The sequence below is a fragment of the Pongo pygmaeus genome, chromosome 18 (assembly GCF_028885625.2).
Source record: "Pongo pygmaeus isolate AG05252 chromosome 18, NHGRI_mPonPyg2-v2.0_pri, whole genome shotgun sequence".
NCBI lineage: Eukaryota > Metazoa > Chordata > Mammalia > Primates > Hominidae > Pongo > Pongo pygmaeus.
This window is the reverse complement of record NC_072391.2, coordinates 71,294,673-71,311,260: the sequence shown is the minus strand read 5'-3', so window position 1 is coordinate 71,311,260 and position 16,588 is coordinate 71,294,673. Positions and strand designations below refer to the sequence as shown.

Genomic DNA, 16,588 nt, shown 5'->3' with positions numbered 1-16,588 from the left:
CGGGTGGATCACCTGAGTTGGGAGTTCGAGACCAGCCTGACCAACGTGAAGAAACCCCATCTCTACTAAAAATACAAAATTAGCCGGCATGGTATTACATACCTGTAATCCCACCTACTCGGGAGGCTGAGGCAGGAGAATCGCTTGAACCCAGGACGGGGAGATCGTGCCAATGCACTCTAGTCTGGGCAACAAGAGTGAAACTCTGTCTCAAAAAAAAAAAAAAAAAAAAAAAGAATGGATAAATTGTGGTGCATTTTGTACCATATAGTAAAATGAATGAACTCCGGTTTCAGACATTAACAGGGATGAATATGGCCAAAAAATATTATATCAAGCAAAAACAGTAGTCATGGATAAATGATCACAGCATGAATCCATGAAAAGCTAAAAAATACACAAAGCTAAGCAAGACATTTTCTATGCCTATCTATAAAGATAATAATAGAGAAAATCAAGGAAACAACACAAAATTCAGGGAATTCCTCTGGAGGGGGAAGAGGTAGATGAAATAAGGAGGGCTGAAGAGGCTTCAGGAGTACTGGGTACCTCGTAATCCAGGTGGTGGGTACAGAAGTATTTTTTTTTCTTTTGAGATGGAGTCTTGCTCTGTCACCAGGCTGGAGTGCAGTGGCGTGATCTTGGCTCACTGCAGCCTCTGCCTCCTGGGTTCAAACGATTCTCCTGTCTCAGCCTCCCAGGTAGCTGGGATTACAGACATGTGCCACCACACCCAGCTAATTTTTTGTATTTTTAGTAGAGATGGGGTTTCACTATGTTGGCCAGGCTGGTCTTCAACTCCTGACCTCAGGTGATCCACCCGCCTCAGCCTCCCAAAGTGCTGGGATTACAGGCATAAGCCACCGCGCCCAGCCATGGAGTATTTCTTATGTTTATTCTTTAAAGAGCACAAATACGATATATACTACTTTGAGTCTATGATGCATTTCGTAGTAAAATCTAAAATGCTTTTAGGTTAAAACATGTTTTATTAAAGGACTACTCTGACTGTTGCGTAAGACTAGCAGGGAGACCAGAAAGGAACTGTTGCAATATCCCAGGTGGTGGAGGTGGTGAGAAATGGCTGGATGTACTCTGAAGGGCTTAACTAGTAGGGTAGTTGGAGGGTACAAGGAGTGGGCCCATGGGGAAGGGAAGAGGGGAGCAGGGTGGGAAGAGGAAGACAGGAATCAGGGAGACATGGAGGCTGTGGCCTGAGCAACCTGGTGGATGGGGGTGCCATTCACTATACAGAAAAGACAGAAAATTAATGGGTTTGGCTGAGAAAAAAACAAAAGTTCTGGTTAAATTTAAGATGTCTTTTAGGTCGGGTGTGGTGGCTCATGTCTGTAATCCCAACATTTTGGGAGGCCAAGGTGGGAGGACCACTTGAGGTCAGGAGTTTGAGACCAGCCTGGGCAATACAGCAAGACCCCATCTCCACAAAAAAGTAAAAACGTTGGGCACGAAGGCTCATGCCTGTAATCCCAACACTTTGGGAGGCCAAGGCGGACGCGGATCATGAGATCGGGAGATTGAGACCTTCCTGGCCAACATGGCAAAACCCCGTCTCTACTAAAAATACAAAAAATTAGCTGGGTGTGGTGGTGGGTGCTTGTAATCCCAGCTACTCGGGAGGCTGAGGCAGGAGAACTGCTTGAACCAGGGAGTCAGAGGTTGTGTGAGCTGAGATCGCACCACTGCACTCCAGCCTGGTGACAGAGTGAGACTCTGTCTCAAGCAAACAAACAAACAAAAAAGTAAAAACATTAGCTGGGCATGGTGGCATGTGCCTGTAGTCCTACCTACTCAGGAGGCTTAGGCGTAAGGATCACTTGAGCCCAGGAGTTCAAGGTTGCAGTGAGCCATGATCATGCCATGGCACTCCAGGATGGGTGACAGAGTGATACCTCAACTCGAAAAAAAAAAGAAAGTTTTTTAGACATCCACACGCAGTTGGAAACAGGCAGTTGGACACACCTGTTTGAAGCTCATGGGGGAGGTCAGAGTTAGAGGGATATATTTGAGAGTCATCAGAGTACAGTTCATTCTTAAAACTACAGGACCAGAAGAAATGATCTAGGGAAGGTCTGCCACAGACAAGAGTAGGTGGCTCAGGACAGAGCCTGGGGTACTCTGCTGTCTAAAAGAGAAGCCAGGAAAGAAACAGCCAATGAGGCAGGGGGAAAAACAGCCCTGCATCTGGGAAGCCAAGAGAAGAAAGTTTCAAGAATGAAGGAGGAATTAACAGTGTCAAGTGTTTGAAAAAGTAAGGTGAGGACTGAGAACTGACCACTGGATGGAGGGCAGTGGTGACCTTCACAATGACTGATTCAGGGGTATTGCGAGGCTCAAGCACAGGAAAAGATGCTCAACGTCATTAATCATCAGGGAAATGCAAATCAAAACCACAATCAGATACCACTTCCTGCCCATCAGGGTGGCTGTAATCAACAAGACAGATAATAACCAGTGTTAGTGAGGACGTAGAGACATTGGAACCCTCAGACTTTGCTATTGGGAATGTGAAATAGTGCAGTTGCTTTGGGAAACAGTCTGGCAGTTCCTCAAAAGATTAAATGTACAGTCACCATAATATATGACTCAGCAATTCCACTTCTAGGTATATACTCAAGAGAAATGAAAACTTAGGTTCACATAAAAATTTGTACACATGGCCGGGCATGGCGGCTCACGCCTGTAATCTCAGCACTTTGGGAGGCCAAGATGGGTGGATCACAAGGTCAAGAGATCAAGACCATCTGGCCAACTTAGTGAAACCCCATCTCTGTTAAAAATACAAAAATTAGCTGGGCATGGTTGGCATGCGCCTGTAGTCCCAGCTACTCAGGAGGCTGAGGCAGGAGAATCACTTGAACTTGGGAGGCAGAGGTTGCAGTGAGCTGAGATCGCACCACTGCACTCCAGCCTGGCGACAGAGCGAGACTCCATCTCAAAAAAAAAAAAAAAACCTTGTACACAAATGATTTATAGCAGCATTATTCATAAGAGTGCCAACAGGGAAACAACTCAAAGTTCCATCAACCAATACATAAATAAACAAAATGTGGTATATCCGTACAAGGGAGTATTATTCAGATATAAAAAGGAATCAAGTTCTGGTACTGCTACAGCATGGATGAACCTGAAAACCCTGTGCTAAGTGAAAGGAGCCAGGCACAGTCTCGTGCGGTGGCTCCCGCCTGTAATCCCAGCACTTTGAGAGGCTGAGGCAGACAGATCACGAGGTCAGGAGATCGAGACCATCCTGGTTAACATGTTGAAACCCCGTCTCTACTAAAAACACAAAAAATTAGCCGGGCATGGTGGCAGGAGCCTGTAGTCCCACCTACTCGGAAGGCTGAGGCAGGAGAATGGCATGAACCCGGGAGGCAGAGCTTGCAGTGAGCCGAGATTGCGCCACTGCAGTCCAGCCTGGGTGACAGAATGAGACTCCGTCTTAAAAAAAAAAAAAAAGTAGTAAGGCACAAAAGGCCCCATGCCGGATGATTTATGTAAAATGTACAGAATAGGCAAATCCATAGAGACAGACAGTAGATTACCAGTTGCCAGGGGCTGGAGGATAGAGGAGAATGGGGAATGACTGCCAGTGGGTTGGAGTTTCCTTCTGGGGTGATGTTCTAAAATTGTTTGTGGTGAATAGGTTAAAAGCCACTAACAGCCAGGCGCGGTGGCTCATGCCTGTAATTCCAGCACTTTGGGAGGCCGAGGTAGGCAGATCATGAGGTCAGGAGATCAAGACCAACCTGGCTAACATTGTGAAACCCTGTCTCTATTAAAAACACAAAAAAATTAGCCAGGCATGGTGGCAGGCGCCTGTGGTCCCAGCTACTCAGCAGACTGAGGCAGGAGAATGGCGTGAACCCAGGAGGCAGAGCTTGCAGTGAGGCGAGATCATGCCACTGCACTCCAGCCTGGGCAACAGAGCGAGACTCCGTCTCAAAAAAAAAAAAAAAAAAAAAAAAAAGCCACTGACTTGTATTTTTCAAAGAGATGAACTGCATAGTGTGTGAATTATAGCTCAATAAAGGTGTTACAACAAAAAGAGGGAATGGTGCTGGGTGTGGGCTCACACCTGTAATCCCAGCACTCTGGCAGGCCGAGGTGGGCAGATCACCTGGGGTCAGGAGTTCAAGATCGGCCTGGCCAACATGGTGAAACCCGTCTCTACTAAAAATAACAAAACTTAGCTAGGGGTGGTGGCGGGGCCAACATGATGAAACCCCATCTCTACTAAAAATAACAAAAATTAGCCGGGGGGTGGTGGCAGGCACCTGTAGTCCCAGCTACTAGGGAGGCTGAGGCAGGAGAATTGCTTGAACCCGGGAGGTGGAGGTTGTAATGAGCTGAGATTGTGCCACTGCACTCCAGCCTGGGCTGGAGTGGGGGGCCAGCCACGGTGGCTCACACCTGTGATCCCAGCACTTTGGGATGCCGAGGGCAGCGGATCACCTGAGGTCAGGAATTTGAGACCAGCTTGGCCAACATGGCAAAACCCCATCTCTACTAAAAATACAAAAATTAGCTGGGTGTGGTGGCATGCGCCTGTAATCCCGCTACTTCGGAGGCTAAGGCAGGAGACTCGCTTGAACGTGGGAGGTGGAGGTTGCGGTGAGCCAAGATCGTGCCACCGCACTCCAGCCTGGGTGACAGAGTAAGACTCTGTCTCAAAAAAAAAACAAAAAAAAAAGGAATGGGATGTAAGAGAGTGGAATGTAGAATGGGATTCAGCTGAGAGATGGTCCAGAATGTGTGTACACTGATGGGAATGAATTATTAGAGAAGGAGAAATTTATGATCCAGGAAAAAGAGGCGAACAGAGGAACAACGGCTGGGAGCAGCAAGAGATGATGGCATCGAGTGTCGTCCTGGAGGGGCTACCTGTGGGACAGGTGGCAAAGCCGAGCAAGCGGCACAGACAGTGAGGAGGGTCCCTTTATTGTTGGGGTTGGAGATTTAGAGAGACCAGATGTGAAATAGTCTTCTAAAAGAGAAAGGGACTAACTAGGGAAATTTAGGAGGTGGCAAGACAACACTATGGCCTTTTTTTTTTTTTTAATGGAGTCTCACTCGGGTGCCCAGGCTGGAGTGCAGTGGCACAATCTTGGCTCACTGCAACCTCTGCCTCCTGGGTTCAAGCAATTCTCCTGCCCCAGCCTCCCAAGCAGCTGGGACTATAGGCCCGTGCCACCACGCCCAGCTAATTTTTGTATTTTCAGCAGAGATGGGGTTTCGCCATGTTGGCTAGGCTGGTCTTGAACTCCTGACCTCAAGTGATCCGCCTGCCTCGGCCTCCCCAGGTGCTGGAATTACAGGCGTGAGCCACTGTGCCAATACTACAGTCTTCTAAGAAGTTTGTGGTCACAAATTTGGCAAATTTGGGGAGACCATTTATCAATAAATGTCCCCTGAATGGCTGGTCCATGTCCAAGCTGCTGAGGCTGTCCAGAGTAACTGGCAGCCAGAATCCAGACGTCAGGGGCAGCAAGGGCCTTGAAGACCCCGCCTTCCATCCTCAGGAGATGCAGCCAAAGGGCTACTTCCACCTCCCAGTACAAGGAACCTCAAAGGAGACCCTCACCAGCTTGCAGGTAAATGGAAGGAAAAAAACAAAAGCACCTGATTGAGGAGCAAAGCAAAGAGTGCCCCAAAAGGAGAACAGCAGGGACTGTTTTGGAGGCTGTAGCAGCTTTAGAGCCAATTCTCGGTCAGATCCCAGGAGACAGCCATCAACGACTTAACCTAATGAAGCACAGGATAGCACCACCTCAGACCAGCACAGCTGAATACAACCTTCTTGGCATGCAGAGAAAAGAAACGTCAAAATAAGGCACTGAAGCTGGGGGGATGGGTGCTGCTTGCCTCTGGGAGGGAGAGGAGAAAGACGAAAGATAAAGCCCCTCTCCACCCACTTACACACAGCCTGAGGATGTGTCCCAAAGCTCATTCTAAAGGCATGAAGCCACAGCCTACTGCTCCAGTGGCCCGATGCTTTATGAACCTCTGAGCATTTTGGGGGGATAGCCTCTTACTTAGTATGCACAGGAGTCCCAGGACCAGCTGAACAAGGTCAGCCAGGCGGAAGTGAAGATGCTTTAACGCCACGCCAGGTCTGATGACTTCAAGCCCAGAGCTCCTTCCACGGCCCCCACTGCCTTCCCAAAGCACTCTTCCACTAACTGGGGTACAACCATCAAAACATTCGCTGTGCCCCAGATCCCTGCCAGCCTAGCAACCCAGAAGACTCCCTGCCTCCTGGGTGGGGGGCAGCACACAAACCAGGCAGAAGGAGCTGGGGCGGGGCGGGAAGGTGGGGGAAGCAGGTGGCCAGTTACCGAAAGCCCCTCCCTCCCCGACAACTCAAAAGCAGCGAGGCCTGTCCTTGACCTGTCTTGAGAATGGGCCGCTTCACCACCCTGCTTGGTTAACTGAAGTCACCCGCATTCCAACACTCTGTTATCAGCCTCTGGCACAGATCCCTCAGTGCTACCCTAGGGACTCAGGCCCTTTCCACTCCGCAGCACCAAACCCTCGGGCAGCCCCTCCTTTCCTGCAGGACATCCAGCTTTGACTTTATATCTAGCTGAAATCTCAGCTCTGGTACCTCTGATGCCGCCCAGAGTTTGTAGCCAGAAACCCAGAAGGCAAGAGCTAACACACTTCTTCAAATCAAGAGCGTAACTTTGGCTTTCAATGAAGTCCTAGAGAAATAAACTATCAGTCTTCTCTGGATGAGGATCCAGGCCGCACCCTAACAGCCTCTTCCCGTAGGAGATAGCTCAAAGAAACAAAAAAAAAAAGAAAAAAATAAATGGCCTCTAAGAGGAGGAAGCTGGGCCCTGAGGCACGGGGAGGGGGTGCGGCAGGGGAGTTGGGATGAAGGGTCCCTTCAGATCCACCACCCGTTACCTCAGGAGGGAGCCCCACTGTGTTTGAGTCGGGGTGGGCAGGGGGAAATCCAGTATCTTGCTGTACCTATCTACACTAAGGCATGAAGTAACGTCTAGAAAAACGGTTCTCGGCCGGTTGTGGTGGCTCACACCTATAATCCCAGCACTTTGGGAGACTAAGGCTGGATGAGTGAGACCTTATCTCTATTTTATGAAAAAAGTTCAAACCACCTGTGCGGGGAAGACCAGGTCTCTCCACATTCTAGACAGCTTCTCACCTCTGGCAGCTTTTTTTTTTTTTTTTGAGACGGAGTTTCGCTTATTGCCCAGACTGGAGTGCAATGGCATGATCTTGGCTCACTGCAACCTCCACTTCCTAGGTTCAAGCAATTCTCCTGCCTTGGCCTCCTGAGTAGCTGGGATTACAGGCATGCGCCACCACGCCTGGCTAATTTTGTTTTTTTAGTCAAGATTGGGTTTAACCGTGTTGGCCAGGCTGGTCTCGAACTCCTGACTTCGTGATCCACCCACCTCAGCCTCCCAAAGTGCTGGGATTACAGGCATGAGCCACTGCGCCCGGGCTTTTTCCCCTTTTTTGAGACAGGATCTCACTCTGCTGCCCAGACTGGAATGCCGGCGGCGCAATCACAGCTGACTGTAGACTCGACCTCCTGGGCTCAAATGATCCTACCTCAGGCCCCCGAGTAGCTAGGATCATAGGCATACGCCACCAGACCTGGCTAAATTTTTTTTTTTTTTTTTCCATAAAGACAGGGTCTTGCTATGTTCCCCAGGCTGGACTTGAACTCTCAGACTCCTGCCTCAGCCTCTGAAGTAGCTGGGACTACAGGTGTGCACTACTTTTGTTGGTTTGTTTTTTTGTTGTTGTAGAGATGATGTCTTGCTATGGTGCCCAGGCTGATCTCCAACTCCTGTTCTCAAATGATCCTCCCAACTTGGCCTCCCAAAGAGCTGAGATTACAGGTATGAGCCACCTTGCTCAGCCCTCAGACTTCTTTGCTTTTTATTTCACCTGATACGTTGTTTTCAAATAGATGAGTTTAATCCATTTCACTTGGACTTATGTTACTATCTTATTCAGTGTTTTGTCTACTATTTTTTCTTTAGTTTTTTTTCTTTTCCTGACTTGGGTTGACATATTATCTCCACCCTCACCACTTTTTTTTTTTTTTTTTTTTGAGACGGAGTCTCACCCTGTCACCCAGGCTGGAGTGCAGTAGCTTGATCTCGGCTCACTGCAAGCTCCGCCTCCCGGGTTTACGCCATTCTCCTGCCTCAGCCTCCCGAGTAGCTGGGACCACAGGTGCCCACCACCATGCCCGGCTAATTTTTTTTTGTATTTTTAGTAGAGACGGGGCTTCACCATGTTAGCCAGGATGATCTTGATCTCCTGACCTCGTGATCCGCCTGCCTCGGCCTCCTAAAGTGCTGGGATTACAGGTGTGAGCCACCGCGCCCGGCCAACCCTCACCACTTTTTTTCCCCTTCCTGGTTTGGAAATTATATTACTTTTTTTTTAGTGATTAATCTTATATTGTTAGCATATGTACATTTTCTTGATGAAGTCTTCAGTTTTTCAGTAATGCCATTCTCTTAACAAGGCAGAAATTTGGTGTGGCTTAACAATAAAATTCTCTATTCTTACTCTTCCTTGGTAATGTGGTCAACAATTCTAGTTTTCCCTTAAAAAAAAAAAATTAAAAGCCCATTTAGATCCTGTTTTTTTTTTTTTTTGTCTCTGTGTTTTGCCGTCTGTAGCAGACACTGTTGGCTGCCTACCAGTGGCCACTCTCTTTTTTGCTTGCCAACAGAATCCTGATTTGTTTGGGCAGCTAAGGACCCAGTCCTGGCAGATGATGCAAGACTGGCCAAAGCCAACCAGAGCCAACCACAGCAAGCCTGTCCCTTTTTCACCAGGAATTGGTTTGAGGATGGACCAGCTCAGGTCAATGAGACCCAAAGGAGTATGTGTTAGGGCCATCTTGGAAAGATTTTCCTTTCCAAATAAGCAGCCTGGCGCAGTGGCTCATGACTGTAATCTCAGTGCTTTGGGAGGCTGAGGCAGGCAGATCACCTGAGGTCAGGAGTTTGAGACCAGCCTGGGCAACATGGTGAAACCCCATCTCTACTAAAAATATAAAAATTAGCTGGGCGTGGGGGCAAGTGCTTGTAATTCCAGCTACTCAGGAGGCTGAGGCAGGACAATCACTTGAACCCGGGAGGTGGAAGTTGAAGTGGGCGGAGCGGAGATCACACCTTCCAGCCTGGATGACAGTGGCTGCAATAAAAAAAAAAAAAAAAAAAAAAGCAGCAGCAGCACATGAAGAAAAAGCTTCCTTTCTCCTAGGATCTCTGTGCCTTCCTGCCTGGGATGTTACAGGGTAATGATATAATGTCTGGAGCTATGGCAGCCATCTCACGACCATGAGAGACATCTTGCACCCTCGGATGGCAGAGTAGAAAGATCGAGGGTCCTTCATGTTCCTTTGTGACCTACTGCCCCAACCCTGGAACTACTGACCTCCACACTTCTTGTTATAAACTAATCTAGTGTTTTCCAGTTTAAGTCATTGTGGGTTACTCTGCTACTTGCATTCTAATATATTGTTAATAGTTAATTCAGGCCGGGCACGGTGGCTCACACCTGTAATCCCAGCACTTTGGGAGGCTGAGGCAGGCAGATCACCTGAGGTTGGGAGTTCGAGAGCAGCCTTACCAACATGGAGAAACCCCGTCTCTACTGAAAATACAAAATTAGCCGGGTGTGGTGGCACATGCCTGTAATCCCAGCTACTCGGGAGGGTGAGGTGGAAGAACCGCTTGAACCCGGGAGGCAGAGGTTGCGGTGAGCCGAGATCGCGCCATTGCACTTCAGCCTGGGCAACAAGAGCAAAACTCCGTTTCAAAAAAAAAAAAAAATAGTTAATTCAATTTACCAACATAATGTGTCCACTTCTGTGCTCACTGTTGGCACCAACAACCTGCTCTTTCTTCAGGGGTATACTTTTCTTCTTACTGAAGTACATCTGTAATCATTCTTTCAGCAAAGGTCTGTAGGTGATAAAACTGTCTTAGCCTGTCCAAAAATACCTTTATTTTACCTCATTCTTGAATGACAGCTGGCTATGGAATTCTAGGTTGACAAGGAGTTTCTCTAAGACATTCTTCTATTGTTTTCTGGCATCCAATGTTGATAAGATGTTATTTGTGGTCTAATTGTCAATTCTTTGAATTCTTTCTTACCTCCAGTAGTTTTTAACTCTCTTGGTCTGGTCAGGTATGGCACATGCCTGTAACCCCAGCACTTTGGGAGACCACGGTGGGCAGGCTGCTTGAGCCCAGGAGTTTGAGACCAACATGGGCAACATGACAACCCCTATCTCTACAAAAAATAAAAAAATTAGCTGGGCCTGGTGGCACGTTTCTGTAGGCCCAGCTACTCAGGAGGCTGAGGTGTGAGGATCACCCGAGCCTGGCAGGTCAAGGCCACAGTGAGCTGTGATTGCACCACTGCCGTCCAACCTGGCCTCAAAAAGCAAAATAAAGTTATATTATTATCTGCAGTTTCGTTGTATTATATCTAGTGACATATTATTTATCCTGTTTGATGTTCATGCTGTTTTTTCGAATCTGAAATTTCAAGCCATTATCTCTTTAAATATTATTTCTAGGCTGGGCACGGTGGCTCATACCTGTAATCCCAGTATTTTTGGAGGCCTAAGCAGGCAGATCACTTGAATTCAGGAGTTCGAGACCAGCTTAGGCAACATGGCAAAACCCTGTCTCTATAATTAAAAAATAAAAAAATTAAGCGTGGTAGCACATGCCTGTGGTCCCAGAAAGTCAAGACGCTAAGGTGAAAGGATGGCTGGAGGCTGGGCACAGTGGCTCACACCTGTAATCCCAGTACTTTGGGAGGCCGTGGCAGGTGGATCAGCTGAGATCAGGAGTTCACGACCAGCCTGGCCAACATGGTGAAACACCTTATCTACTAATAATACAAAAAAATAAGCCAGGCATGGTGGCGGATGCCTGTAATCCTAGCTACTCGGGAGGCTGAGGCAGGAGACTCACTTGAACCCGGGAGGCGGAGGTTGCCGTCAGCTAAGATTGGGCCACTGCACTCCAGCCTAGGCAACCAGAATGAAACTCTGTCTCAAAAAAAAAAAAAAAAAAAAAAAAGTTAGCTGGGCATGGTGGCAAGTGCCTACAGCCCTAGCTACTCGGGAAGCTGAGGGGGCAGGATCATTTGAACCAGGGAGGTCAAGGCTGCATTGAGCCCTGATCATGCCACTGCACACCAGCCTGGGCAACAGAGTGAGACTCTGTCTCTATAAAAAATAAAAAGCTGGCTGGGCGCGGTGGCTCACGCCTGTAATCCCAGCACTTTGGGAGGCCGAAGTATGCAGATCACCTGAGGTCAGAAGTTCGAGACCAGCCTGACCAACATGGAGAAACCCGTCTCTACTAAAAATACCAAAAAAAAAAAAAAAAAAAAAACCACAGGTGTGGTTGTGCATGCCTGTGATCCCAGCTACTCCGGAGGCTGAGGCAGGAGAATCGCTTGAGCCCAGGAGGCGGAGGTTGCAGTGAGCAGAGATCATGCCATTGCCCTCCAGCCTGGGCAACAAGAGCGAAACTCCATCTCAAAAAAGAAAAAAATAATAAACAAACAAACAAACAAATAAATAAATAAAAGCTTTAGCCCCAGGAAATGGTCAGTAGCAACTTTTCTCAGGCTACTGTCCAGCTGTGGATTCAAGCAATTTCCTAGCTCTAATTCCATGCTCCAAGTGCAACACTTTATAGCTCTGTTATCCCAAATTTCTGCTTCCAGACTCAGAGACCAGCAGGCCTGCAGCTTCAGCCTGGCTTTCTTCCTTGTGTTCTTGTCTATTTCTCATCCACAGGGATATTTATCATGTTGAGTGTGGTGGGGGGTAGAAAAGTGGGGGCGTGCATGAATATATTTTTAGAATTTTATCTTTTTATGTATTACTGCTATGTGTTTAGAGTATAAATTTACAGTGCCATCTTGACTGGATGAATTGGATTTAACTATTCGTACCAGGAAACTGGGCATCCCTGCCAATACTAATCTCTTGGGAACAGGTTATCAAACCATCTCTAACAAGATTCATAGAACTCTAGCCAACACAATGAGGGATAGAGACTGAGATACCCTGGGGTCAACTGAAGAAAGGCCCAATTGAAACTGCCCTCCCATTCCCACTGCTACCTTCATTCCAGTCCACAGAAGGATAGGGGCAGGGCATGCAGACATGAAAACGGGATCTTTCAGATGTGCTCTGGGCAGGCCTTCACTGACCCAGGTAACACGGGCCTTCAGTCTCTTCCACACCATTTGCCTATTTCAGTCTTTCACCTGACTGGTGAAAACTGCACACTGGCCATACAAACACCCCTGATGGAAGGCCCATCTGACTCTCCTCAAGTCCCCAGTCTGCCAGCACAGGCCCAGCCTGAAGTTCCACTGAAAATTAGAACAATTGATTCAGGAGCCAAATTCTAGTCTAGGTTGTTACCAAGCAGCCAAGCAGGTTACTTTTAATTTCCAAGCCAAGATTCTGTTTATTTTTGAGATGGAGTCTCACTCTGTCATCCAGGCTGTAGTGCAGTAGTGTGATCTCAGCTCACTGCAACCTCTGCCTCCTGGGTTCAAGTGATACTCCTGACTCAGCCTCCCAAGTAGCTGGGACTACAGGCGCCCACCACCACGCCCAGATAATTTTTCCATTTTTATTTACTTATTTATTTATTTATTTTGAGACAGAGTCTCACTCTGTCACCCAGGCTGGAGTGCAGTGGCACGATCTCGGCTCACTGCAAGCTCCACCTCTCGGGTTCATGCCATTCTCCTGCGTCAGCCTCCCGAGTAGCTGGGACTACAGGTGTCCGCCACCACACCTGGCTAATTTTTTGTATTTTTTAGTAGAGATGGGGTCTCCCTGTGTTAGCCAGGATGGTCTCGATCTCCTTACCTCGTGATCCACCTGCCTGGCCTCCCAAAGTGCTGGGATTACAGGCGTGAGCCACCGCGCCCAGCCAATTTTTCTATTATTAGTAGAGATGGGGTTTTGCCATGTTGGCCAGGCTGGTCTCAAACTCCTGACTTTTAGGGACAAGCTGCCCCAGGACCATCCCCCACCACAATGCAGCTGACCCTTACCCTGAATACTCTGCAGCTGCATTCCTGAACCCTTATCTAGGTGCCACAGCAAGTCACCAAACTTACTAGATTACAGCCCTCCGGGTGGCTCAGGGAAGGTCACGAGAAACGGATAAACCTAAGAGGGATACACCCTCTTGTAAATTCCTATTTTCACAAGATAATATATTGTAAGCCGGTCACGAGACGATATTGGTAAAGTTAACTGACAAACAACCCCAGGGTGTTTCTCTCTCTCTCTGTCTCCCGGGTTCAAGCAATTCTCCTGCCTCAGCCTCCTGAGTAACTGGGACTACAGGAGTGTGCCACCACACCTGGCTAATTTTTCTATTTTTAGTAGAGATGGGGTTTCACCACGTTGGCTAGGCTGGTCTCAAATTCCTGACTTCAAGTGATCTACCCACCTCGGCCTCCCAAAGTGCTGGGATTACAGGCGTTGAGCCACCGTGCCCAGCCTCCAAGATTCTTTTTTTTTTTTTTTTTTCTGAGACAGAGTCTTGCTCAGTCACCCACCCTGGAGTGCAGTGGCACAATCTTGGGATCTTGGCTCACTGAAACCTCCGCCTCCCGGGTTCAAGTGATTCTCCTGCCTCAGCCTCCTGAGTAGCTGGGACTATAGGCATGCACCACCACGCCCAGCTAATTTTTTGTATTTTTAGTAGAGATGGGGTTTCACCATGTTGCCTAGGCTGGTCTTCAATTCCTGACTTCAAGTGATCCACCCACTTTGGCCTCCCAAAGTGCTGTGATTACAGGAGCGAGCCACCAAGCCCAGCTTCCAAGATTCTTTAACAATCAAAAGGAAGCAATCCTACCTCCACTCTTTTCCTCCCGGATGATCGCAGTGTTGGTTACTGCTGACCACCACTGTGATTTCCAGTTTTACCTATTTCTTTCAGCTGCTAATGTATTTCAAAAGCATGAGATGGGGTGCCCTTATTCATGCGGCGAGGTCAAGATCCTAACATAAATAGCAGAGATGCCCAAACCAGGCCTCCCCAGCCTCATCTCTTATCAGACCCTATTCTCTAAGGTTTACAAACTAATTTGGATCCCAAGCCAAATCTGGCCCACATTTACTAAGATTCTACACTGAAACTAAAAAGACATGTATGTGTCTCTCACTTAAAAGAACCTTAAGAACTCTCAGGGTACAGAGACAATGCTATTTAATTCCTCATCTCTGTACCACTGTAGCACCTAGCACTGTCCTGCATATAGGAGGCATCAATAATGTTTGCCCAACTGAGTATCATCTCTTTACATAAGCCCAGGGCTATAAAAATCGAAAGAAATGATGGTTATAAAAAATGCTTTGAAACCATTATTATGAATTATATAAGTATGCATATGAAAGTGATAATTATATTCTGCCCCCACTTTTCCATCTCTGACATTCTAGAAGTGAGAGCTTTCTCTAACTTCTCTTGGACCACCCAGAAACATGAGGCCTCAGGTACAAACCAGATTGAGCAAATCCGAGCCTGTGGGAAAGGGGTGTGCGTGTAAAGCTGAAGCAGGTGCCTGGACCACGGCAGGGACAGTGGGAGCGTGCTGCTCTTAAGTGCCCAGCAACAGACACCCCGCACAGCTGCTGATCTGGAACTCCTGCAGCTCACTCCCCTAAGCACCGCAGGCTGCAGTCCTCCCAGCTGGGGCTTTCCAGATCGCTCACCTGTTCACCTCGGCTCAAAGCATCTCCAGATGAACTAAGTGCCTAGAAAAACTTGGATTCACATTGTGGGTTTGCCACTTGTCAGCTATTAACCATGTAACTTCTCTCATGGTCCTGATCTGTGCAATGGGAATAGCACCCATCTTGAAGGGGTTCTGTGAGAATTATATAAAGGCACACATAAAGCTCTACCTCTATGGCTATGGTCCTGGGTTGGGCAGATTGAGGGCCACAGCTCTGCAGGAGCCCCATGGCATCACAAGGAAGGCACAAACCCCTCCCGCACAGCCCTAACTCTGGCTCCACAGCACCCCAGCCCCACACCACCTTCCCAGCCCCCACTTCCCACAGGAACTCTCCTCCCTGGGGCCCCACTCCCAGCAGGCACCAGCCTCCAGGAAGGTTGCGGTTTCAGGGCCAGCCCTACCTTGGTTGATCCCCGCCCCTAGACCCAGCAGAGGAGGGTGCACGTCCATCCTATGGGACATGGCCGTGACCCCTTCCCCAGCCCCCACTTTAGCACACCTTGCAGAGCAGAGGCCTGACCTAAGCTGGCTCTAAAGAGCTCCCTGAGGCTTGAGGCCAGACAGCCACAAGCCAGCAGCAAGATTCTAGAATACAAAGCTATTATAATAAGGAGTTTCTCTGCAGGGCCAAAAGCCTCAGACATTAACAGAGGCAGAAGATGAGTGGAAGAACCTGAAGGTAGGAGACAGGGAGACAGGGGGATGAACCCAAGTCTCCAGGGGAGACTTCTGGAGGAAGTGGGAAGTGGGATGAATAAACGGTGGCCCAGGGGAAGCCAGAGAGGGTCTGGAGTGTATGGGGTGGCATGGCGTGGCTGGGGGGGCGGGGGGAGTGTTAGAAGTTCATCTCCCAACCCTGCCCTCTGACTGCCTCCAAGGGGCCATTAAACTGGACCACACTACCTCCCAGGGTGAAGGGACCAAGGTGCTGACAGTCTGCTCTGATTTCTTTTAAAGACAGGATTCAGAATGCCAGGTAGCTTGGCTGCTCATCACTGCTTATGATTCTGATCTTGGTCACACCGCAGATGTATAATAAGGAGGCACTGAGGAGCTGTCAGGGTCCTCTTTTTCCTTCTGCACTCATCTGCATGTCTGGAGTATGCTTTGAATCACAACAGAAAAAACACAAGATGCGTGTGTTCTGCACAGTTATTGATCGACACCAGGCAGTGGCAGCCAGACTGGGAAGGGCCCTCACTGACCCCTTAGCCAAGCCCTTTTTCCTACGGCCTGGTGGGTCCTCTCTGGAAACAATCAGGCCAGCTTCCTGCTCTGTCAAGGAGCACAGCAATGGGGCTCCTCTGTTTTGAGGACTTCCTGCAAGCCCTCCAGCCTACCACAAAGTCAGGGCTCCTTGGCTTTGACAGCTATCCTTCCTCCAGGAGGGCTGCCCCTTCCAAAGGTATCAGGGGCAGCCAACCTCAGAGACTGGCATCCCAGGGTCCCAACTGGAGGTTTTTCCCTCTGTAAGGAGGCGGAGCTGGTGACAGGAATACTAACCACCAGCAGGGCACTACTGCTGAGGCCAGAGCTGGGGCTTCAAGGAGGAAAAGGCAGGTGCAGTCCTCCACTTACAGCCCCCCTCGGCAAGCAGGACCATGCTCCCTGCCAAACTCATCCTCATCGAAGTGGGCCCTCCTTGACCTTCACAGAACACGGGTCAGTCCACTCCTCCCCAAGCCCTGGCTTCCCCAGATACATAGACACGCTGTAGCCTGGTTGTGGAGGACCAGGTTGGGTGTGAGAGGGTTAGAAGAGAACC

The 16,588-nt window shown here is 48.7% G+C and overlaps 1 protein-coding gene across 8 annotated transcripts in view; it reads right to left on the bottom strand.

Moving 5' to 3' along the window:
* Positions 1 to 16,588, bottom strand: part of ST3GAL2 (ST3 beta-galactoside alpha-2,3-sialyltransferase 2) — a 60,827-nt gene that overhangs the window by 23,252 nt on the left and 20,987 nt on the right. For 2 of the 8 annotated variants that reach the window (XM_063654526.1, XM_063654530.1), the window contains exons 1-2: positions 2,294 to 2,439; positions 103 to 205 (exon numbers count right to left, since the gene is read on the bottom strand). The exons of 2 other annotated variants lie outside the window; for them this stretch is intronic. The gene's annotated coding sequence lies outside the window, so the exon portion shown is untranslated. Of the gene's footprint in view, positions 1 to 102; positions 206 to 2,293; positions 2,440 to 16,588 lie in introns of those variants that run through there. 4 more of the 8 variants (XM_054454254.2, XM_063654529.1, XM_063654528.1 and 1 more) reach the window with 2 other exon arrangements.